This window comes from Bos indicus x Bos taurus, chromosome 4 (genome assembly GCF_003369695.1).
Source record: "Bos indicus x Bos taurus breed Angus x Brahman F1 hybrid chromosome 4, Bos_hybrid_MaternalHap_v2.0, whole genome shotgun sequence".
In the NCBI taxonomy this organism is placed as follows: domain Eukaryota; kingdom Metazoa; phylum Chordata; class Mammalia; order Artiodactyla; family Bovidae; genus Bos; species Bos indicus x Bos taurus.
Genome location: NC_040079.1, coordinates 81,534,857 through 81,561,170, shown reverse-complemented (window position 1 = coordinate 81,561,170; position 26,314 = coordinate 81,534,857). Strand labels below are relative to the sequence as shown.

At 38.4% G+C, this 26,314-nt stretch overlaps 1 protein-coding gene across 15 annotated transcripts in view; it reads left to right on the top strand.

Moving 5' to 3' along the window:
- Window positions 1-26,314, top strand: part of CACNA2D1 (calcium voltage-gated channel auxiliary subunit alpha2delta 1) — a 520,495-nt gene that overhangs the window by 15,630 nt on the left and 478,551 nt on the right. The window contains exon 1 of one of the 15 annotated variants that reach the window (XM_027539828.1): window positions 20,444-20,565. The exons of the other annotated variants lie outside the window; for them this stretch is intronic. The gene's annotated coding sequence lies outside the window, so the exon portion shown is untranslated. Of the gene's footprint in view, window positions 1-20,443; window positions 20,566-26,314 lie in introns of those variants that run through there. 15 annotated transcript variants of the gene reach the window in all.

Below are 26,314 nucleotides of genomic sequence, written 5' to 3'. Positions count from 1 at the left end.
CAAAGTCTCACATGGTTGCAATAAGGTGTTGACTGGCTTGCATTCCTTTCCAGGGCTGTTCTCTGCTCTTTTTTCAGGCTTTTGTGGTTGTGGATGCTTGCTTGTGGTTGTGGGACTACTTCCCCACTTCCTGTTTGTTTTCAGCTCTTGGAGGCCACTCACTTCCTTTCCACAGGGACCTCTCAGAGGTCTTCTCACAACATGGCAGTTTACTCTTTCAAGGCCAAGGCCAGCAGTAAGATCTCTAATCAGAAAGGGGTCCCAATCCCTCTTTAAAGGACCTTCAATTAGTTAAGTTAGACCATTTGCACTCTTGATTATATCTATAGAATTCCTTCACTTTAGCCCTATAACAATCATGGGAGTGACAGCCCTTCTTGATCCCAGGTTCCACCCCTGCACCAGGAGTGTGGATGATGCACGCGAGCTGTCTCAGAATTCTTCCTCCCTGGAGTTTTATTATTAGACAACCATCATATAAACACTAACAACTAGAAAATGGGGAAACTTACTCCTTTCCACTTAAGATGTTCACAAACTTTGAAGAAGCACTCAGATAACTGTCATCATTTTTGCCTCAGGCGATCTGTGCTTTGCCACATTGGTGCTGATCCATCCCATCAGGAGTCAGGAAAGCAAATCCCAAAAGCTCATTAACTGCTCATTACTGGTGTAGTTAGTTAGCTGAACTTTTCACCCTCTACAAAGAAAAGAGTTCTCTGTACTGTGGTTTAAGCCAGTTTGCACAATTATTGTTAATAAATGTGTGAAAAAACTATAAGAGTTCTTTTGTAATGTAAAGGATCAAGTTACTTCTAAATTAAGGTTGCTGCTGCTGCTACTGCTAAGTCGCTTCAGTCCTGTCTGACTCTGTGCGACCCCATAGACGGCAGCCCATTAGGCTCCTCTGTCCCTGGGATTCTCCAGGCAAGAATACTGGAATGGGTTGCCATTTCCTTCTCCAATGCATGAAAGTGAAAAGTGAAAGTGAAGTTGCTCAGTCGTGCCCGACTCTTAGTGACCCCCATGGACTGCAGCCTACCAGCCACCTCCGTCCATGGGATTTTCCAGGCAAGAGTATTGGAGTGTGTTGGCATTATGAAATCTTAGATCTCTCCCTAAATTGTGTGCCTTTCCCTGCCTGAATAAACTAGGTGATTCTGTAAATTTAATCAGCATCTAGTTTTGCTTATATGTATTTATGGTATGGTCATGTTTTCTAACTAATGCCCCGGTTACAGAGTATTAATGCAGGAATGTTCATATGTAACTGAAAGCATCCATACGTGATTTCTCCTCTTCACTGACTAGATTCAGGTGAATAGCTGTGGCTTCTGCTTTTCAATGAAAGTATTATAAGATACTTCTTCACAGTACCTAAGTACTGGGTACTCAATAAGTTTACCTGGAAAAAAAAAGGCCCCTCTTATCTTGCATCTAGGTGTGCCTTTGCTCTGTACCATGTATGCCTACTGACTTTGTTTTAGAAGTACTGCTGATTGTCTAATTTATTCAGGATTTGTCTTGTTATACCTTTAACACTAATTAATTTGCTAACATGACGAGATTCTGGCCAAAGTAATTGTCTGTCTAATTCAGTGCTTTTCACACTAACTGTGCTAAAGGAACACAGTTTGTTTATTTTTTGTAAATTTCATATTCATTGCAAATGTGTATTTTTCTAGCATACAATGAAAATCAGTAGAAAAATAAGATTTAGAGAGGTATGAATCTTTGTTTTTAAATAACTATATTCGGTAGTCATAACATTACTTTTTCAGACTGTTATCAAAGTGTCTAAACACCCTTCGTTTCTGTACTTTACCTGAGCTGGATTTGCAGAGTGTAATCTGAATAACTCTAGTTAAATTGATTTGGCTATTTAAGGTAACTAAATGTTTTCAGTTTAAAGTGGCATAAAAAGAAACAAAACTCCCAAAATTGAAGGTTTTCACATTAAAAGATTTTTTTAAGTGATATGTCCTACTTTAATGCTTATCTTTTATTTTGGCTATTAGATAGAAATGGCATTTTTTCTCAAAGTCATCGTAATACTTTGGTTTGGAAGGAGCTGCCAGTTTCACATTGTTACATGCTGTAGTTCCTTACCGGCATTTTATGTTCTTCACAAGCAAACTTATTTGACTTTTAATGTGTTTTCTTTAGAACATTTACCATTTGCCATAGGTCTAAACATTTGCTATCAGTAAAGCAAATATTTTGGTACTGTAATGAAGTTATATGGGCTGCATACCCTTCTTAGGACCATTTCAATAAGTCAGGACTCATGTGAAGATAACTAGTATTCCCTTTTGATGGATTATGGAATTATTTGGATATATTCAAAAACAGAGAGACACAAAATTATTACTTTACAAAGATTTTATGTCCCAGAATCAAGATGAAAACATCTTAAACATTCCTGAGGTAGGTGAGGTTTTTTTCCTTTCCCCCTTCCTTACCTTGTCTTTAAAAAATCATATGTATTAGGTGTAGTTGGTCTCTGAGGCTGAGGCTATATAAAAATGTCTACCTATTTCTCAGATTTCAGTGTATGCTGAAGTATAAAAGTATAAACGTTTTCACTGTGTTGAATAACATCCAGAATCAAAATGATTCTTGCAAAAGGCAATTTTTTTTTTTCCAAAGAATGCAATGTGCCATTTATCTTTGGTTCAAATGTTCACTTAGTAAGTAATGAAAATTCAAGAACTTTTTCATTTTGTAGAATTCACTTACTCCGTATGCATCTGTGCACTCTAAAGTTGACATGTATATTAAAAAGCTTTATTGGACAAGAATATTTTTGCTTTCTGTTGGTTCAATTAGAGATTTTTCTGACAGTTTGTTACCAAAGATGTCCTTAAGTTACATATATGATTTTACCTAACAAAACTGAGGCATATTAAATTATATCAGTAGACTGGCAGAATAAGATTAGCTGCTCTTTATTTTCTGTCTTTTCTTGCAGTCCTTCTGAGTAATATCTTTCTCTATACACTTATTCCTGAACAGTTGTCTCAAGGATTTTTATATGAATTTTCCAGACTGCTGAGAAATTAGCTTCCTAAAAAGTCAGAATTATATGTTTTAAGAATGTCTTAAAGGATTCTTAATGTTCTTTAGTGGATTACTTAAAACGAACTGAATTACACTAGATCTTTTTATAAAGATGTTGCTTCTTTCAGCTAATAGTTGGGATGTCAGGTCAAGAACAATACCAGTCTTAACAGTGCTAGACAAACTCTTGCTAAACTTGCCAGAATGGTAATCTCTTTTAAATGACTTTCAGGATAAGCTCACAAAAAATACCTTGTTGACAAATTCTTAAAACTTCATGAATTTTACATAGTAAAAATTGTAGCTGTTTCTATGTAGTTTGAAGAAAGATTTCTTGAAAAGGATGTTCAATTCAGCACATTACAAAGGCCATTGATTTTAAGAAATCAGCTGAAATCTTACCAATGAAATTGTCCAACACCTTGGTAACCATTATAGTTATTATTGCAATGAAATACCAATTATTACATTTTATGTGCATATCATTTAAAATATCTTGCTGAGATGACCTTCATACATGAATATTTTAATGTAATTTAATATATTTGCAATTTGGCCAAAAATATGGCTAGAAATTTAGAACCAGATGTCATTGCCTTTTAAATGTCACATCTGAAAGTAAAGTATTATCTTCGTAGTGAGCAGCTTTGGCTAGGGGTTAGTTAGGGCTGTTTCTTAGAGCTACATGAAACAATAGGTAGGGAAAATATGGTTAAAGACTATATGAACAAGAAAAACAGAACCTTTGCTGCTTAAAATTAAATAAAATTTTTATTTTAATCTGAGAGGTTATTCTGTTGACCTTAGATGGCCCAGAAATGAAAGTCGCTGCAGTATTCTTTCTTTTCCCTGACCGTCCTCAATTTTTAAATTAGATTTCATTTAAGGCACACCTTTGCACACGTGAACCCACTCCAGTGTTCTTGCCCGGAGAATCTCAGGGACAGGGGAGCCTGGTGGGCTGCCATCTATGGGGTCGCACAGAGTCGGACATGACTGAAGCGACTTAGCAGGAGCAGCAGCAGCAGCAGCAGCAGCAGCATGCACACGTGATCTGATTCCATCTGAGCCGCCCTTCCTCCGAGTGAGCTGCTTAGGACTGACAAGCGTCATATTCAGTGGTATGGAGGCAGTCTCCAACTGTGTTGAAATGTGCTTTTGTGTCCATCTGCCTCTCTTTTGCTATTTCTCTGCCACTATATTTCTTCCTTCCTTGATGGAACAGGTGTATACAAGCTCTTTCTTGGTTTTATGCTCCATCCATGATTTTTCATTTGACAGTCAGAAGCAAAGTTTTATTTATACATAAACTGGGTTTAAAACTTGTATTTAAAGTGGTGTGTTTCAACATCTGTTTAGTGATGCTGAAGTTCTAGAGGTAGAATCAGAAATGAAGATGGGATTACCTGGTTCTTGTCTTAAGCCAGAACCTAGAAAAATGTAAACTTAACCTTGCACAATTTCTCAATGAAAATAAAAGTTAGGAGAAGATATGATGAAGTTGGAGTCCTTTTAAAAATATCCTTTAAAGTTTTATTCCAGTCTTTGTTTTAATAAACTTATGCCTTTCAGAAAAGAGGGGATATATTTATACATATAGCTGATTCACTTTGCTGTATAGTAGAAACCAAATCCCATGGACGGAGGAGCCTGGTAGGCTGCAGTCCATGGGGTCGCTAGAGTCAGACATGACTGAGCGACTTCCCTTTCACTTTTTACTTTCATGCATTGGAGAAGGAAATGGCAGCCCACTCCAGTGTTCTTGCCTGGAGAATCCCAGGGACGGGGGAGCCTGGTGGGCTGCCGTCTATGGGGTCGCACAGAGTTGGACACGACTGAAGCGACTTAGCAGCAGCAGCAGCAGCAGAAAACAACACAGCATTGTAAAGCAACTATACTGCAATAAAACTTAAGAACAAACAAACAAACAAAACCCCAAAATAAAACAAAATAAAAAGTTACTGTTGTATGGAAATTAGAGAAAGTCTGATTCTTGTAGAATTTTCTGTTGTGTGATTCCACGTTACTGTAGCCTGTATTGAAGAAGATAGCATATGTCAGTGTGCTCCACAGACCATCTGCATCCGTCATGAATTTACTCAGAATCTAAGGTGGGCCCAGGAACCTGCTTTTTAACAGCCCTGCCAGGTGGTGCTTATGAATTTTCATGTTTAAAATCATGGCATTATGGACAACTTGTAAGAGTAACTAGCTGGCAGCTTACTTTGATAAGTTTGACTTAGATGTGGCAGATCTAGTGTAGAAACACCTCAGAACAAATTAAAAACGACACCTTAGGGCAAATGAAGTACCAGAAACTGGTTAGAAAGGCACTTACTTCCAGGGAAGACTATAATGAATCAGAGTTTCCAGCATTCAAGTTCAACAGTTTTCATTTTGATAGTTTTGTGATTCTTACCCTTAAAAATATTTTGATAATGCTGCGTGCATATTCTTTCCTAAGATGTTTGCATATGAGAGCCCACGTTTGTTTATGTTATGATGGTTTCTGGGTTAGAAGATGTTCACATATACATATTAATCATAGAGTTTTCTGTGTTTTTGGCATAGCAAAATATTGTATTAAAAATACTAATATGAAAAGAATTGTGACAGGAAGTCCACAATATAATAATTTATGAGCACAATTTTTTTCACTGTACATTTATATTTTGAATGAAATTGGAACTTGCCTGACTTAACACATTACTGACCAGGAAATTTTTGCAGAAACTTATGCCTGTGACTGGTGATTTGTTATGCGAGTGAATATTGAAACCCCCAATATTCAGGTGCATTTGAGTAAATAGCGACAAGGTTTTTTTGCACTTAAGAAACTTACAGCATGTCAAATCACTCTTCTTTCCTTCTGTAACAACCAAGAAAACACCTTTTATCCTTCTGGTAATCACCTCTCTTTATTATTTAGAAATATCCTAACACTGGAGAAGGAAATGGCAACCCACTCCAGTATTCTTGCCTGGAGAATCCCAGGGACAGAGGAGCCTGGTGGGCTGCAGAGTCTGGAGTCTGTGGGGTTGCAGAGTCGGACACAACTGAAGCGACTTAGTAGCAGCAGTAGCAACCCTAACATTGAATCTGTTTTAATGATAATTATGCTGTTTTAGGTTTATTTACCAGAGGCCATTTATTCAAGTTGATGTTCTAAGATTGAGTTAAAATAAGACTGCTGTGCTTTTTTTTTTGAGCCAAACTGCTATATTATGTATGTATATGTGCTTTATAAAACTTAGGGATATGAAAGGAGTCCAAAGGTTACAAAGAATGCTTATTAAGCAAAAAGGAAAAGGCAGATGTGTTGTGATAAAAAACAATGAAAAATAGATGATTATTTTTCATTCTGTTGGCTCTGTCTTTTCCTGTGCTTCAAGTTCCTTATGTGAGCCTTTTTGTGAAATCCTTGTCTTTCAAAAAGTAATTTGGGATGTGGGGTAGGCAGGGAGAAATAAGAGTGTAAAAGGCGCAGAAAATACACTGTAAGTTAAAGTCTTTAGAAGCACATATAACTAAGTCCCCTTTAACCCATAGGCGGGCTATCCAAAGGAACTGCCATGGACTCATATTTAATAGTATGGAGGCAGTACCCAACTGTGTTGAAATGTGCCTTTGTGTCTTATCTGCCTCTTTCCCTATCCCTCTACCACTATATTTACTCCTTTCCTGATGGAACAGGTGTACACAAGCTCATCCTTGGGTTTATGCGCCATCCAATGTTTGAGACCTGCCCCCCCACCCCAGCCCCTTTTAAAAAATTCAAAGGACCTCTTCTCTCTGAAACATGGGATAAACAGAATCTTCCCAGAGAGGTGATTTTAAAGGTAGTCTATTACCAGTGGTATATCCTCATTACGTAGACCATGTAAATGCAAATCATAGTTTAAGGGAGGAGTTTTCTCTGATTCTGTTTTGACTTGGTGATTGCAGCTGTCAAACTGTCAGGTAAATATCATCTGGGCTTTCTGCTTCTGAAAGTTTTCTCACCAGTGTTTTGCCACAGAGTCCTGGAAAAAGCTGTGAGAGCATGATTTCTTGGGGTTTTCTATGTAACTTCAGATACTACCCCTTAGAACTCCTCATACTATTCTAAAGTCTTTGTAGATAGTTATCAGTGGCACTATAAAGAAAGCTGAGTGCCGAAGAATTGATGCTTTTGAACTGTGGTGTTGGAGAAGACTCTTGAGAGTCCCTTGGACTGCAGGGAGATCCAACCAGTCCATCCTGAAAGAGATCAGTTCTGGGTGTTCATTGGAAGGACTGATGTTGAAGCTGAAACTCCAGTACTTTGGCCACCTGATGCGAAGAGCTGACTCATTTGAAAAGACCCTGATGCTGTGAAAGATTGAAGGCAGGAGGAGAAGGGGATGACAGAGGATGAGATGGCTGGATGGCATCACTGATTCTATGGACGTGAGTTTGGGTGAACTCCGGGAGTTGGTGATGGACAGGGAGGCCTGGCATGCTGCAGTCCATGGGTTCTCAAAGCGTCAGACATGACTGAGTGAGTGAACTGAATTGATCAGTGGCACATAATAAAGTGCTGATAAGAAGCTGGACATAGCTAGTATAGAACTACTCTGAATATATGTGGTATTTTATAATAATGAAGCAAGAATGCTATTTTACATAATTATGGTTAGTGGAATACCAGTGTGGTAGATTAAGAGGACAAGACCATTGGAATAAAAAGGTAAAGATATTTTGAAGGACTTGCACTTGAAGAAGTATAAAGGATAACTGAATCATAAAGACATAAGTGATAAAGCCAGTGTTAGAGGAAGCTGTGGCATGATGACTTTCTTCCTACTCTGATTTTTCAGAATACTTTACATTCTGAATTGAAGATTGAAAATCTGCTCCACGTAAAACATAATAGAAATTTATCAAAGGCATGTATTCTCCAAAATTGTTGTTTAAAATATGGAAACAAGAACCTCAAACTGCTTAAAGCAATTACTCTGTAAAGTATATCACAGAAAAGATATTCTAGTATTTTTCAAGATATAGCAATAGATTTCCTCTTTATATTCATTTAGGTACATTTTTGAAAGCATTTGTCATTCTTTTATCTTTCAACAAGCATGGTTCTGTTTCTGACCCTAATGATGTGGTGGGTTAAAAGTGATGTTTTATTAAAAAAAAACAAGTTGGTTATGAGGTGAAAACTGGAAATTAAGAGGTTTTTGAAGTTGTCATTTGATATTACATGCAGCTCAGTTTTGATTCATTTATATTTCTTACCAATCTTCATTTCTCCTAAATTCAGACAGTATGATAAAGGCTAGACTATTTTGTTTTAATTTTATACTATTTTTCTTAGCATTTCATAATAATTTTATAGTATTTGGGAATAATTCAGAATTATAATTTTAACAAGTTAAAAAAATCAAACCAAAGAAGCTTCACTGAAAATAACTATTGAAGTCTATTAAAATGTACCTAGGAAAAATAGTATTGCCACATGGAATTTATTTTAAAAACCCATGAATTTTCCCATACATTGTAAGGCTGGGTTTCTCAGGCTTGGTGCTGTTGATATTTTGGACTAGATAGTTCTTTGTGACAGTGGTCTGGTGTGTGCTTTGTACTTAGCAGCATCCTCGGTCTACCTGTTAGAGGCTAGTGGCAGTTCTCCAAGTCAGAGTAATAAAGAAACATCTCCAGACATTGTCAGATGTCTTCTTGGGTGCACAGTCACTCCTGGTTGAGAACCACTGATCTAGATGGAATCTGCACAATAAATTGGCCCCTGATATGTATTCCTCTTGCCAATGATGTCTATTTTTGGCTCACTCCCACAATGCTTAGGTGGTGTTTGCATTTTGCTAACATTTTGTCACACCAGTGAGTTTTATTCATTGATCCCTGATAATAAGTATGCCATTAAAAGGGTAAATTAGCTAGTTCAAAATATTTTCAAAATTAAGCTCTTAAATTTAGTGCTTGGTGAAGCAGGAAGTGTAATTATTTAACTTATAGTCACATGTGCAAGGGTAAAATTCTCCTGTTCCTGGAGATCTCAATTTCCTGAAGGAAAATTTTGTAGTGAAACTTGTCTTTAACAGAAGCATATTGGTGTCTGCTCTTTCCTGCTGAGTCTGGAGCGGAAATGAGACAATCTTTCCTGTCGTTGTGCACATTGAATAAAATGCTTTGTAGATACCAGAAATGTTGGACAGTTGCCAAAGTGGCCTGTGGGCAAAGTGTAATTAGCATGGACATACACTCTCCTTATGGGTATTTGTTTCACCTGGGAAAGCGGCATAGTAAGCTAATGAAGATTCTTCTTGGTTGAAAGTACTCCATGTTTTTCAGGGGAGAACAATTGACAGAGTCCCTGAAACAGTACAAGTACTACTGGGACAAAGTCATGGCACTGCTCAGTTCTATTTGTAGGTATACTGTATAGTGTTCTGTCTTATATGGAGCTTTGAAATTTTATAGTGCTGGTCTGAGCTGATCACGCACACAAATATCTTGATGACTATGAAATGAATACCAGGTGTTTCTGCTCATCTACTTTTTTCTGTAAATGGAGAATAGCTACATGCTGTTTGTTCTCTTTTAGGACAGTACACTTACAAGAATGGCAACACCAAGTGGTGTAGTATAGAAACAGTAATCCCAGTGATCACTGTCTACATTGGTTAGGAGGGAATGCTATTAAACAAGTGAAAATGGAAACCCAGGATCTCTGGTCCAAGATATTCTTTTTTTTTTTTTCTGTTGTTCAGTCAAAAGAAATTTCTTTGCTTCTTTTATTTCTGTTGTTAAAAAAAAAAAAAAAAACAAATAGTTTACCTTTTTAGTTGATTGGCTTAAATGGGGGTAAGACCCCAAAAGAGTCCGAAATGCAGTACTTGGATACCATCTCAAAAACGACAGAATAATCTCTGTTTGTTTCCAAGGCAAACCATTCAGTATCACAGTGATACAAGTCTAGGCCCTGACCAGTAATGCTGAAGAAGCTGAAATTGAATGGTTTTATGAAGATCTACAAGACCTTCTAGAACTAACACCCAAAAAAGATTATAGGGGACTGGAATGCAAAAGCAGGAAGTCAAGAGATACCTGGAGTAACAGGCAAATCTGGCCTTGAAGTACAGAATGGAGCAGGGCAAAGGTTAACAGGGTTTTGCCAAGAGAACACACGGGTCATAGCAAATACCCACTTCCAACAACATAAGAGAAGACTCTACACATGGTCATCACCAGATGGTCAATTGACTATATTCTTTTCAGCCAAAGATGGAGAAATTCTGTACAGTCAGCAAAAACAAGACCGGGAGCTGACTGTGGCTCAGATCATGAACTCCTTATTGCTAAATTCAGACTTAAATTGAAGTAAGTAGGGAAAAACCATTAGACCATTCAGTTCAGTTCAGTCGCTCAGTTGTGTCCAACTCTTTGCAACCCCATGAATCGCAGCACGCCAGGCCTTCTGTCCATCACCAACTCCTGGAGTTTACTCAAACTCATGTCCATCAGATGCCATCCAGCCATCTCATCGTTTATTGTCCCCTTCTCCTCCTGCCTCCAGTCCCTCCCAGCATCAGGGTCTTTTCCAATGAGTCCATTCAGGTATGACCTAAATCAAATCCCTTACGATTATATGGTGGAAGTGACAAACAGATTCAAGGAATTGGATCTGATAGACTGAGTGCCTGAAGAACTATGGATGAAGGTTTGTGACATTGTACATGAGGCAGGGATCAAGACCATCCCCAAGAAAAAGAAATACAGAAAGGCAAAATGGTTGTCGGAGGAGGCCTTACAAATAGCTATGAAAAGAAGAGAAGTGAAAGGCAAAGAAGAAAAGGAAAGATACACCCATTTGAATGCAGAGTTCCAAAGAATAGCAAGGAGAGATAAGAAAGCCTTCCTCAAGAGATCAAGACAGAGAAATAGAGGAATACATTAAAATGGGAAAGACTAGAGATATCTTCAAGAAAATTAGAGCTACCAAGGGAAATTTTCATGCAAAGATGGGCACAATAAAGGACAGAAATGGTATGGACCTAACTAACAGAAGCAGAAGATATTAAGAAGAGGTGGCAACAATACACAGAAGATCTATACAAAAAGGATCTTCATGACACAGGTAATCACGATGGTGTGATCATTCACCTAGAACCAGATATACTGGGAATGGGAAGTCCAGTGGGCTTTATGAAGCATCACTACGAACAAAGCTAATGGAGGTGATGGAATTCCAGTTGAGTTATTTCAAATCCTAAAAGACCATGCTGTGAAAGTGCTGCACTCAACATGCCAGCAAATTTGGAAAACTCAGCAGTGGCCACAGGACTGGAAAAGGTCAGTTTTCATTCCAATTCCAAAGAATGCTCAAACTACCACACAATTGCACTCATCTCACATGCTTGTAAAGTAATGCTCAAAATTCTTCAAGCCAGGCTTCAGCAGTACATGAACCATGAACTTCCAGATGTTCAAGCTGGATTTAGAAAAGGTAGAGGATCCAGAGGTCAAATTGCCAACATCTTGGATCATAGAAAAAGGAAGAGAGTTCCAGAAGAATATCTATTTCTGCTTTATTGACTATGCCAAAGCCTTTGACTGTGTGGATCACAGCAAATTGTGGAAAGTTCTTCAAGAGATGAGAATACCAGAGCACCTGACCTGCCTCCTGAGAAATCTATGCAGGTCAAGAAGCAACAGTTAGAACTGGACATGGAACAAGACTGTTTCCAAATTGGGAAAGGAGTACGTCAAGGCTGTATATTGTCAGCCTGCTTATTTCACTTCTATGCAGAGTACATCATGCGAAATGCTGGGCTGGATGAAGCACAAGCTGGAATCAGGATTGCCGGGAGAAATATCAATAACTTCAGATATTCAGATGACCCCACCCTTATGACAGAAAGTGAAGAAGAACTAAAGAGCCTCTTGATGAAAGTGAAAGAGGAGAATGAAAAGTTGGCTTAATATTCAACATTCAGAAAACTAAGATCATGGCATCTGGTCCCATCACTTCATGGCAAATAGATGGGGGAACAGTGGAAACAGTGATAGACTTTATTTTTTGGGCTCCAAAATCACTGTAGATTGGTGACTCCAGCCATGAAATTAAAAGACACTTGCTTCTTGGAAGAAAAGTTATAACCAACGTAGATGGCATGTTAAAAAGTAGAGATATTACTTTGCCAGCAAAGGTTTGTCTAGTCAAAGCTGTGGTTTTTTCCAGTAGTACTGTATGGATGTGAGAGTTGGACTATAAAGAAAAATGAGCCCCGAAGAATTGATGCTTTTGAACTGTGATGTTGGAGAAGACTCTTGAGAGACCGTTGGCCAGCAAGGAGATCCAACTAGTCCATCCTAAAGGAATTCAGTCCTGAATATTCATTGGAAGGACTGATGTTGAAGCTGAAACTCCAGTACTTTGGCCACCTGATGGGAAGAGCTGACTCATTCGAAAAGACCCTGATGCTGGGAAAGATTGAAGGTGGGAGGAGAAGGGGATGACAGAAGATGAGATGGTTGGATGGCATCACCAACTCAATGGACTTGAGTTTGAGTGAACTCCGGGAATTGGTGATGGACAGGGAGGCCTGGCATTTTGCAGTCCATGGGGTTGCAAAGAGTTGGACAAGACTGAGCGACTGAACTGAAATAATTCAGAAGTGTTGCTACTCTGATATATGTAGGAGAGGCTAGAAAGATCCCCTTTATGTGATTAACAATATTTCCTTTTCATATTGTCCACCTCATACTTTGTTCTCAGGCATATCATTCATTTTATTCACAAAAGAAATATATATTATGCTCTGATACTGTGGAAAATCTAGTGCATTTCCTCACATTTCTCTCTCCTTATAGGTGTTCTCCTTATAGGTATTCCTACGTGAGTAGAATAATCACTGCCTTTCCCATTCTCTACTACAGACTAATAAAGGAAAAGATATCAACCTTCCAGCATTTTCGTTCAGCCCAGTTCTTTTTCTTACTTATCCTCATGTTGGGCTTGACCAGGACCCATTTGGTTCCTGCTTGTTAATACTACACTGTCACTTTCAAAGTGTCCAGGTTCAGACACCAAATTATATAGTCCTGTTGTGCTCAGACTCTATCACCAGTATGCCTTACCATGCATTCCAGTATATGGTGTCATTAGTAGGAAATTTAGATTGTGATTTATTAATGTATATGTAACATATAGTAAAATATTGAGTATTTATAAACTAATATACGTATGTCTGGATTATAGCTATATCAACTCTAAAAAAACAAAATAGTTGAGACATACTTGTTCTAGCTTTTTCTTATCCTGAATATATGCTTTCCTTAAATACATCGAGACGTGGGATATTTATTATATATCACATAATATTAATCTTTTAAAAAATATTTTTATTTTGTGTTGGGGTATAGCCAATTAACAGTGTTGTGATAGTTTCAGGTGAACAGCGAAGGGACTCAGCCATGTATGCTGCTGCTGCTGCTAAGTCGCTTCAGTCGTGTCCGACTCTGTGCGACCCCATAGACAGCAGCCCACCAGGCTCCCCCGTCCCTGGGATTCTCCAGGCAAGAACACTGGAGTGGGTTGCCATTTCCTTCTCCAATGCATGAAAGTGAAAAGTGAAAGTGAAGTCGCTCAATCGTGTCCAACTCTAGCGACTCCATGGACTGCAGACTACCAGGCTCCTCCGTCCGTGGGATTTTCTAGGCAAAAGTACTGGAGTGGGGTGCCATTGCCTTCTCCGCAGCCATGTATACATGTATCCATTCTCCTCTAAACTCCCCTAGTATCCAGGCTGTCATATAACATTGAGCAGAGTTCACTGTGCTATATAGTAGGTTCTTGTTGGTTATCCATTTTTCTCTCTTAAGATACATATTTTATTGAAGTATAGTTTCACGTATACAACAAGATGGTCAATTATATACATATATTATTTTAAAAATTATTTTCCTTTTAATGTTATTATAAGATATTGACTATAGTTCCCTGTGCTAACAGTAAACCTGTTGCTTGTTGCATATCTTTTTTTTTAAAATAGGAATCCAACATTCTATTCATACTGAGTCAAACAAGTAGAATCAAAATGGCAAAGTTTTTAGTGAGGCAAAAATTCACAAGTCTTCTAAAGTATGTCTACTATAATCATTATGATGATCTTTTTCTTTTATCTCATTTGTTTCACTTTCTGTATTTCAGTTTCAGTGCTCCCATTTCATCTAGTTTATGTTTTCCAATTTCTCCATCTCTTTTTCTTTTTCTTCTTTTGATCTTAAGCTTTTATCAAGCATAGGTTGACTTGTGTACTCCCAGAATCCCTGTGTTGAAGCTCTAACCACCTTTGCTTCAGAATGTGTCTTTAGTTTATAATGAGGTCTTTGCAGCTGTAATCAGTTTAAATTAGTTCAAGCTGCAGGAAGGTGGGCTGTAGTCTATCACAGGTATCCATATAGAAAGAGAAAATTTGGACCCTGACGCAAACATAGGGACAGTGCTGTGTGCTGCTTAAATCAAGGACCCACCAGAAACTAGGCGAGGGGCCTGGAACAGTTCCTCCCTAGTGCCTCCAGAGGGAGCATGGCCCTGCTGACATCTTGATCTTAAACTTCTAACCCTCAGAACTGTAAGGTGGTAGATTTCTGTTCTGCGCCACCCATTTTGTGGTAGTTTGCTTTATGGCAGCCTCAGTACAGTAGTACAGACACCAAGTCTGAGATGCTCTGCTGAGGAGGTCAGGATATCACACTGAGTCATTCAATATCTGGTGGCTTAGATTGTCATCAGATACCATAAACTTCAGTGGCTTCATTTTAAATGAGACATCATTAAAAATAATTCCTGTAGAACATTTAACTATGAATGCTTCATGTATTTATATTCCCAATATTTTTTTACTGGGTGTGTATATATGTACTTGTTGTTCAGTCACTCAGTCCTGTCTGACTCTGCGACTCCGTGGACTGCGGCACGCCAGGCTTCCCTCTCCTTCACCATCTCCTGGAGCTTGATCAAACTCATGTCCATTGAGTTGGTGATGTCATCCAACCATCTCATCCTCTTTCATCTTCTTCTCCTCCTGCCTTCCCTGATCTTTCCCAGCATCAGGGTCTTTTCCAGTGAGTCGACTCTTCTCATCAGGGGGCCAAAGTACTACAGCTTCAGCTTCAGCATGATGTACTGGCCATACACATATATGGTTGCCTGCTAACTGGTTTGTCTTTGAGATGTTTTTTTCTTTTAAAAATTAAGATTGAACTAATGAAAGATAAAGTGCAATACATTTAAGCTAAGGAAAAATATTCAAAGACTACTGTTGCATATTCCTGCACAGCCTGTGCAGTGGGTAAGAATTGTGCAAAACCTACCTGACTAGACTAGAAACAAGATGTATGCAGCAACAGAGCTTGTCTTTGAGATCTCAGAGGTAAAAATTCTAGGGAGTTTCATGCAGCTCCTAGACTTCATGCTGAAGGCATTTTTCTGGCCTTCCCTTACAAAGAGAGACTTTTATCTGATATTATTATGCTTGTACTCCTCTCTGGCACAACACCAATAGGTCTGCTCTAGATTTAGGAAAATATGTGATGGATGAATAGGATGATTCTTGCCAGACAGACTTCCCAAGAAATAACCCAGAACCCTTAGGCCTTTAAAGATTAGTTTAATTAAAAAAAAACAAAAAAAAACAACCAGAGGCCAATTGGAAAGCTTTTATTTCTTCTCATAAAATAATATGATGATAGTACCTTCTAGTTTGGTACATTTTATGTTAGAAGAGTATGAATTTGTTACTGTGTACATTTTTAGGATGCTGATGATGTGATTATAAGTATAAATGATAGCCAGTACCAGGACGTTAAACGCACGGTTTCACTGAGGTGTACACTCCCAGTATGTATAGTCTCACAGAATTGGAGGTGGGGCTCACTGTGAACTATCAGCCTGGTACTGTGTCCACCTTCTTGAAGAAAACATTGTTATAATAAACCTTTTGAACACATAGACTTCCCTAGAGTGGGTCAGAACCATTTGTCTGCGGAATCAATACTGCATGTGTCTTCTTTCAAGATTTGATGCTCTTTGTACCCTGGTCTCTCTGGATAGATGCTTGATATGTGCTTCTAACACTCATGGCCACTCTTACTTACCATAGATTAACACTCTATATTTCATTGTTATTATGCTTAGTTGTTCTTTACACTTGTCATTTTTCCTGAAGCTTGTTTGATGGTTCCAGTAACCAGCTCTATAGTATATGTGTAGGGTCAGTTGTGACCTAGGCTTTCTTGCTGGCTGTGGGCCCATGTTTGCAGTGTTTGACACTTCAGTCTCCGTTTCCTCATCAGTAAAATGCTTTCAAATGATCTTTCTTACTGAGCTCACTGTGCGGTTGTGACATTCAAATGTGGTGATATTATGGAGTACTTTGAACAAGCTGTAGAGCACAATATTGATATGTGACATTAGACTATTCGTTTTCCTCATTTAAGCCAGTGTGTTGGATTTGTATAATATTAAACCCATCGTTAAGATTGGCGGTTCTGTTCCTTGCTTTTTCTGTGCTCATCTTATGTTTGAAAAGCAGTGTCGGCTTCCCAGGTGATGCTAGTAGTAAAGAACCCACCTGCCAGTGCTGCTGCTGCTGCTGCTGCTAAGTCGCTTCAGTCGTGTCCGACTCTGTGCGACCCCGTAGATGGCAGCCGACCAGGCGCCCCCGTCCCTGGGATTCTCCAGGCAAGAACACTGGAGTGGGTTGCCATTTCCTTCTCCAATGCATGAGAGTGAAAAGTGAAAGTGAAGTTGCTCAGTCGTGTCCGACCCTCAGCGACCCCATGGACTGCAGCCTACCAGGCTCCTCCGACCATGGGATTTTCCAGGCAAGAGTTCTGGAGTGGGGTGCCATCGCCTTCTCCACCTGCCAGTGTAGGTAGATGTAAAAGACAAGGGTTCTATCCCTAGGTCGGGAAGATCTCTTGCATACTTTTGAATACTAAAGCAACCCACTTTAGTATTCTTGCCTGGAGAATCCCATGGACAGAAGAGCCTGGCAGGCTGTATGGTCTATAGCGTCGCATAGAGTCGGACATGACTGAAGTGACTTGGCATGCACGTAGACACCCACCGTCTTGTTTAGACACTAGCATTTGTGTTCTATAATTTTAAAGTTATGACTGTGTTACAATTGTGTCTTGGTTTATCATTTTCGTATTTCATTGGTATTCTAGTATTTCTGGCATATAGATTGTTATAAATACTATTCATGATAATATAGCCTCATTAGTAAAACATTCAGTGTAGTGTTTCTATAAATATGCATTGTATCTATAGATGCACATACACATCATGTACCTCATGTATCACATATGTATTGTGTCTATATAATATATAGGTACAGAGGATGAGATGATTGGATGGCATCACCAACTTGATGGACTTGAGTTTGGGCAAACTCTGGGAGTTGGTGATGACAGGGAAACCTGGTGTGCTGCGATCCATGGGGTCACAGAGTCAGACACGACTGAACAACTGAACTGATGTAAATATGTGTGTATATGTAACATATACTAATTAATTAGATGAGTAAGATAATATATATATATTTTTTGTCCATGGGGTCACAAAGAGTAGGACACAGCTGAGCGACTGAACAACAACAAAATAATTAAACATTATTAGTCATGGGCTAGGCCGTATATTAGTTCTTGAAGAAACAAAGGCATTGAGCAAGATCATAGCCTAAATAATTCATAGGACAGTTATAAGAATACTTAATACTTATTTTTACTTATTAATACTTATTTTACTTTTATTATTTTTTTCTAGATTATTTTGGGTTAACAAGTGTTTTGGTTGTAATCAAGAATTAAAAAAAAAAACTCGGTTTTTTGTAAACCACCCATACAATAGAATAAGCTCCGTTTATTTTTCTAAGGAATAATGAGACTCTAGCCAAAATCAGTGTCAGACATTGTTCTGGAGCCCTTAGGGACTTGCTGGTCATAAGGATATGACCAGCAACTCATAGAGATGGGAAGCTGTCTGAAGAAATAGTCTCAGCCCAGGCCTGAAAGTGTAGACCCATCACTTATTTGGCTGAGAAATCAGAGCATGAATAGAAATAAACTTGCTGATGACCCATTTTCCTTTGGGCAAATGTTAGATATTATAGAAGGAAAATTAATAAGTCAATACAGTGTTCCTCTTGTACAGACATAAGAATGGTTCTGCAGTCAAAAAAAGTGATTGAGAAATATCCACTTAAGAAATGCTCAGAAAAGTTATCCAAGAAATGCTCATGTAGGCTGTGTAAATCTGTTTAGTTTGTATAATAGATACGCAAACTAATTCAAATAGTATTGTTTCTTTTTTAGATACATTGAATATAGTTAAAATACTTTAGCAAACTAAATACCTTATTTTTAGCAAACTTACGTAGTTATACTTACTTAGAAGTAAGTATAAACTTCTAGTTTATACTTCTATACTTGCTAGTAGTTTATAAGCATTTTGGAACTTTTTTCCCTCATCATTTTACATCTGAAAGAACTTGGGAAATATTTCAGTTACTTCTGAGTTTAATACAATGTCTTGTTAATCTCAAGGGAGGTATATGATGTTTACTCTAAATGGACCTTCTGAATTTCAAGTATTTTTGCATAATATTCCTCTTTTATACCAATAATTAATGACTTCTGGTCTAAAGGATAAGGTGAGAAGCAAACTTAGTATATATACTGTGTAAAAAATAAAACTAGTTTTCACCAGATTTACAACTGGTTTCTATTTTCTTTGAGAACCAAACCAGAGAAAATGGCTGAAACAGTTAGGACACAGATAGCTTCAGATACAAATACAAAAGTGTAACATGTGAACAGTCTCTGGGAAGACAGCTCAAGAGTCCAGTGGTGATGCCTGTGAGATGAACCCAGAATTTTGATCAAAGTTTACTTTTTAAAATGACTTCTCATGTATTCCCTGACACCTTGGAGGGAGGAAACTCAAATACATTGTTTGAGATTTAGGTAAAGTGATAATGATTAACCATGAATCAGGATTTTTCTGGGGTCTGTATTAATGGATTGTGTGTGTGTGTGTGTGTGTGTGTGTGTATAGTTTCTGTTTTGGCTTGAGCTTAGGAGTAGAGCGTTTTGAGGCACTATCAATTTCTATGAAATAATTTCCACTTGTCATCAAATATAGGTATCTCTAGTATGTGCATGTTGTGAGAAATGTACCAAAATGCAAAATTTTCTCTAGCAAAGTTTACCACCCGGGAAAAAAAAAATTCCCCAAGATATTTTTCACTTCTATTATGCTCTGTCTGCCAGAAAAACAGGAAGAGGTAAACCTGTTTAGAAAAAAGGCTTTGAGATTTTGGATTCTTAGATGTAAATAGTATGTGCCTACTTAAAAACAGCAGCAGCAGTTAAAACAGTATTGCTTCTTGATGGTTCGATCATCTGCTGCTCATTGAGTAATATCAATAGATTATTGTCACCAGTAACCATCATCTGTAGTATTTATTGAGTGCTAAGGGGCTGACAGTAAGCTAGTGTCCTGCTGATACTGTCTTATTTAATTCTGACCTCAACTTTATAAAACAGGGATAGACATTATTTTCATCTTTAATAAATGAAGAAGCTGAGATCTTGAGCAGTTGAATTCTGTGCTTCAGACCACCAACAGTGGATGGGGGATGCAGCTCTGAGCTGATTCCAGACTTGCTGTCCTCCTCAACATTTTATTACCTTCTCATGCAGAACTATTCTGGACCAAACATTTAAAATAGCATTTAAAATAAGGATGACCTTATTTGGCTCATGAAATATGTTATTAGGAAGTCTGTAATTTTCCTTTTTTTGGGCCAGTGATTTTTCAGTGGAAGACATTTAAATTGCTATTTCTCTGGATGTGTTAATAACTCTTTTAACTCTTACTTCTTAGACCAAGAGTCCCAGAAAGAATACATAAAATATTAACAGATAAACAGTTTTTCCCCAGAATAATACATGTGAAAGCAATCTTCAAAGTAAGATAGGCAAATGAATATCAAAGACACTTATTTTAGAGTGTAATCCTACGAGAGAGCAGTCTTGAAAGATTAAAAAAAGATTCTCTTTATGATTATGAATATGAAACAGTTGGAATGAATTCAGTCATGGCAACATAACTGAGGATCATTTCTGAAAGTGAGGGATACAGAAAGTTAAAAGACTCATTGCTTGGTGCTGAGGTCACCTGCTTCATAACAGACTAAAATAGAAGAGAACAAGTGTTAGGAATTCATTCTGCCTTCCCAGTGCTTTTGTAGTTTTATTTTTAGAGATCTACCAACAGTAGTTGGAGCATTGTTTGCCCTTCTGCGCCTGCTCAGTCAGACTCAGCCTCTCTCTTGCAGTCTTTGCCTCCCTCGACAGGTGTAAGGGACTTCCTAAATGTCGCAGACCAGTCACCTGTCGTCAGCCACCCTGAGGTAGCTTGCTTCTTCACTCACTGAGCTCATAAGAGAGGTAATTTTTATCTGACTGTTAACATGCATTACTTTTTTCTTAAGGCTGAGGTAATCAGAACAAAAGGGTGTTGGATAGACAGTGGTGCAAGAGTGGTGGAAAAATACTTAATAAAGAGTATGTGTTTCAAATACTTAAATATTTAAAACCCAGGAAACAATAGTGAGCAGAAGAAGTCTTAGTGACTTTCTCAGAAACTGTCAGCAGTTCATGTTGTTCATTGAAATTAAGTGTGATTCAATGGTTTTAAGCACAGATGCATATTTGAATTACCTGGGAAGTTTTCAAAAAACCATTATTTAGTTCCTATCCTAGAGACTATAATAATTGGCTTGGTATTGGTATTAAAAATTTTTTTTCTCCAGATGATTTTATTGTATAGCCAGGGTTGAGGGCTACTGACTTAGACAACTCAGCAATTAGTTCTGCTTTTGCCAACATCTGCATCATCCTTGGGTACCATACTTCAATATGTCAGTGTCCTTGTATTAAGGACTATTAGAAGAAATAACATATTTTAAAACTGGAAAGCTGTGTAAGGTGTGTTCAGAATTACATGCAACCATTTATATTTGGCTTGCATGATTTGTAGAAAATAACATTTTTTTTTTAAATTTTATTTTATTTTTAAACTTTACATAATTGTATTAGTTTTGCCAAATATCAAAATGAATCCGCCACAGGTATGTACTGCTGATGCTACCGCTGCTGCTGCTAAGTCGCTTCAGTCATGTCCGACTCTGTGCGACCCCATAGGCGGCAGCCCACCAGGCCCCACCATCCCTGGGATTCTCCAGGCAAGAGCACTGGAGTGAGTTGCCATTTCCTCCTCCAATGCATGAAAGTGAAAAGTGAAAGTGAGGTCGCTCAGTCGTGTCTGACTCCTAGCGACTCCATGGACTGCAGCCTACCAGGCTCCTCCATCCATGGGATTTTCCAGGCAAGAGTACTGGAGTTGGGTGACATTGCCTTCTCCCTTAAATATACTAGCATTAATTAAAAAAGAAATAGCACAATGCTTTCATTACCTGACCATATACATATAATGGTCATTCAAATATTTGTTGAATACCTACTATGTAGAAAACACTGACGGAAAGCCTAAAGAATCTGGCTTTGTTTTGTTGTGAATGAATTTGTGATCTGGTGAACTAATAGGTATAACTTAAGAAGTAATTAACATTCCAAAGCTCTGTGTGCTTTACAGCAGTGTACAGTTAGTGCTACAGTGAATGCAGGAAGAGTAACAACTCTGGGCTTCTGCTGTCATGGAGAGGGAGAGAGTTCATAGAAGGTATGACACTTGCAACGTTGACCAAGTTGCTGGTTTGCAGTCCTCCCCATTACAGCTTTTCTTTTAAAGCCTCAGAGACTGAGAGGGAACTTTTTGTTGGTGGCTTAAAGTTCTGAGATCAGATCACTAATTTAGACCTATCTGTTCTTCCCTTACAGATAATTATTTTCTTACTGAATAACAACATTATCTAGGGCCCGCCCTTAATTAGCTGATTACCAATTGTGTTTACATCTGCTTGGTGCTTGAATATGATGCTTATGTAAGACAAGAGTAGCTTTTGAGCTGGCCTTACAAAATGAACAGAGTTTAGGTGTCAGTAATAGTAGGTTGAATTCTCTGTTTCAGCTATCAGGAGGAACATACTAAACAAAGGCTAAGGGTATATAATCTGATTGGGAAAGAAACATTACTGCAGTAGAAGCGGAGTTCATACAGTTCTTCCTTCCTGTGCCCTATCTGTTAAGTGTATTTTGATTTTTATCTTTTGTTTACAACTTCTGCCAGGTAGTAATTACTTTTGTTTAGTACAATGTGAGGTTCAAAGAGTTTGTAATATCATACATCAGTAAGCCATCAAGTCAAGACTCACACATAACTCAGTAACCATTCTGATATCAAAAGCAGTGCCCTTTCTACTCTGCCGTGTTGCCTTCTATAAAGGATTAATGAGCAGAGACAGAAGGAGAGTACCAGGGAGAGACTGGGTTGTGGAAGGCCTTTGATGGATTTCATCCAGATGGAAGTGGGTAGCCACTAAAAACTTTTGAAGTGGAAATATATTTTAGGTATTTTAGGAGACTTACCTGGCAAGAATGTATAAGTTATATTCGTTCAATAAAAATGCTTATTCATTCAAAACCTATTCTGTTGAATACTGTGTTCTACGCTGTGTGTAGTCTCTGGGAATGGAGTTGTATTAGTGAGTGCTTTTAATCCTGAACTCTCTATATAATATACTGTGCTACACACTTTGGAGAGAAAGAGAAATATGACACAGCATCTACCCTTTACACGTCTTACGATTGAACTAGCCTGTTGGATAATTGGGTCCTTGTTGGTATTTTTGTCTGCCCAGTGGCAACAACGATGGCTTCTAGGAGAGGAAGGTAGAACCGGGATCACCAGGCTTTTGTAGTGGTCTGGATGGTTTCAACTCAAGCGGTTAAAGAACTGGAAGTATGGAAAGAAGAGATCGCTGTAAGAGTAGGCAGACTTTAGTTACATGATACATATGGGAAAAGTAGGGACAATCAGAGACAGTGTCAGTAGGATTGGTCTGGGTAACATTTTAAAATTTCCCCTCTACTCACATAAAGCTGCCTAAATAGAGGAGCGAGCATTTAAAATGTTTCTCTACTGTCTACTTTGTTTCTTTGAACCTTTATGTTTTATTTCAAACAAACTTCTTAAAAGTTCTGTCACCATGAATTAATACGTAGCATGCTGTGATGTTGTGTATTTGTGCTGTGCTCAGTCATGTCGACTCTTTGTGACCTCATGGACTGTAGCCCGCCAGGCTCCTCAGTCCATGGGATTTCCCAGGCAAGAATACTGAAATGGGTTGCCATTTCCTACTCCAGGGGATCTTCCTGACCCAGGTCTCCTACTTTGCCGGCAGATTCTTTGCCACCAGGGAAGCCCTAGTGTTCCAAATATAATCAGTTTTTAACTTTCAGCATGGAAATAAGTTCATCTTATGTTATATAACTGTCTCTTTATGAAATGTGTGACATGTAAGACTATGAGAGATACCACTCCTTGCATGTTTCTTTATAGCAAAAGAGAATTCACATTTTGACATGTTGTGTTAAGAAAGATTATATTAAGCAAGAGAAAAAGTATGTATTAAATTATATAATATTCTTCCTGCGAAGATTTAATAATTCACTAAATTTGACCAACATGTTTTTTGAACTGTCTTTCTTGATGGCAGATACTCTTTCAAGAAAAACTATGTGAATACCATTAGGTGTCAATATTATGTCTAGAGTACAGAGTAAAATTACTTCATTGTAGCATTAAACACGACTGAGCGACTTCACTTTCCCTTTTCACTTTCATGTACTGGAGAAGGAAATGGCAACCCACTCCAGTGTTCTTGCCTGGAGAATCCCAGGGACGGGGGAGCCTGGTGGGCTACCGTCTATGCGATAGCACAGAGTCGGACACGACTGAAGCGACTTACCAGCAGCAGCAGCAGCAGCATTAAACCCTCTTCCTGGTCTTCCTTAGTACAAGCTCTGACCTAGTCTATGTGTAAGCAGAGGCAAGAAACTCATCAAAACCCTATGGACACCACACATTATCTATAGCATAGACATAAACAGCTATCATGTTCATAATAATTATTGTTATTTCTCAACTGTATGTCAATTTGGTGTTCTCAATATATATTTGGACATGTGCCATTCCTTTTTGTTAAAAGGAACCCTGATTCAAAATTCTAGCAGCAAGCTCTTAGTCTTTTTTTTTTGGCCAATGTGGAGATTATCAAGAAAAACTTAGTTAATGAGTATATTAAAATAGCAGTACTTTTCCCATATTTGTGGGATACAGGAATGTATATTTTATGGAGGTACAGCAATATGAGACATTTTGCTTATGCATGTTTTATTTATCTAGTGATATGAAAAACTCATCGAAGTAAAACTACATTAATAGGGATGTCAAATTCATTTCCCATTGCCTCTTCAAATTTCAAATACATTTTCATAGCTCTAGAAAAACAATCTCACACACCTAGTGTGTGTGCTCTTTGTGTTCACACTACTTAGGGTGCTAGGCAAATCCCTCAGAAAATAATTGAAAAAAGAATTGGAGACAACTGTCAGGCAGCTATTAAATTAAGCTGTGCTAGAGTTTTCTGTCTGTGCCAATCACATTCTTCAATTCGGCAGAATACTTTTACCATTAACATATCTGCCTTATTGGACTCCTTATAATATTTTTGGAGGGGTTCAGTTCAGTTCAGTCGCTCAGTAGTGTCCGACTGTTTGTAACCGTGAGAAATGCAGCACACCAGGCCTCCCTGTCCATCACCAACTCCTGGAGTCCACCCAAACCCATGTCCATTGAGTCAATGATGCCATCCAACCATCTCATCCTCTGTTGTCTCTTTCTCCTCCTGCCCTCAATCTCTCCCAGCCTCAGGGTCTTGTCAAATGAGTCAGCTGTTCGCATCAGGTGGCCAAAGTATTGGAGTTTCAGCTTCAGCATCAGTCCTTCCAATGAACATTCAGGCCTGATCTTTAGGATGGACCGGTTGGATCTCCTTGCAATCCAAGGGACTCTCAAGAGTCTTCTCCAACACCACAGTTCAAAAGCATCAATTCTTCTGCACTCAGCTTTCTATATAGTCCAACTCTCACATCCCTACATGACTACTGGAAAAAACATAGCCCTGACTAGACGGACCTTTGTGGACAAAGTAATGTCTCTGCTTTTTAATATGCTGTCTAGGTTGGTCATAACTTTCCTTCCAAGGAGTAAGCGTCCTTTAATTTCACTGCTGCAATCACCATCTGCAGTGATTCTGGAGCCCCCAAAAATCAAGTCTGACACTGTTTCCACTGTTTCCCCATCTATTTGCCATGAAGTGATGGGATCAGATGCCATGATCTTAGTTTTCTGAATGTTGAGCTTTAAGCCAAATTTCCACTCTCCTCTTTGACTTGCATCAAGAGGCTCTTTAGTTCTTCACTTTCTGCCATAAGGGTGATATCATCTGCATATCTGAGGTTATTGATATTTCTCCCAGCAATAGTAAATAGAATATGTGATTGTTGACATTAGTTTATATATATATGGGCCTATCATTTGAAATTGCTTAAACATAACCGTTAATTCATTATAATTACTGAAAAAAATTTAAAAGTGATTAGCTGGTTAGGTTGTAAAGAAAGTGGGAAGTCTAAAATTAACAAAGTAGGGATGGGGGAAAAAAGCTTCCAAGATTAAAATAGGTAAGGATTTACAGAAAAGAAATGCAATGTGTTGAACACTAAAGCTATGATTTCTGAGCCAGGTTTTCTCCAAAATGAGAATTTTTTAAAAAGATTTTATGTTTTAGAGTCCTGGAGAAGGAAATGGCAGCCTACTCCAGTGATCTTGCCTGGAGAATCCCATGGACAGAGGAGCTTGGGGGGCTGCAGTCCATGAGGTCATGGAGAGTCAGTCATGACTGAGTGACTACACTATATTTTAGAGTAGCAAAATTGAAAAGAGAGTAGTACATTGATTTCCCACATCCCTCCTGGCTCCACATGTGCACAGCTTCAGTGTCAGCATCCTTTTCCTTTTACATAAAGCACAAGAATCCAGACTATTGCTCAAAGATAGGAACGCTTGAGGACGTGATGCTCTGTGATGTTAGTTTGGGGGGTGTCTTCCGACCAACACCATTCAAACTCCAGTGCCCACACTTGAAAAATGGTTCCAGTTGTACAGACTTGA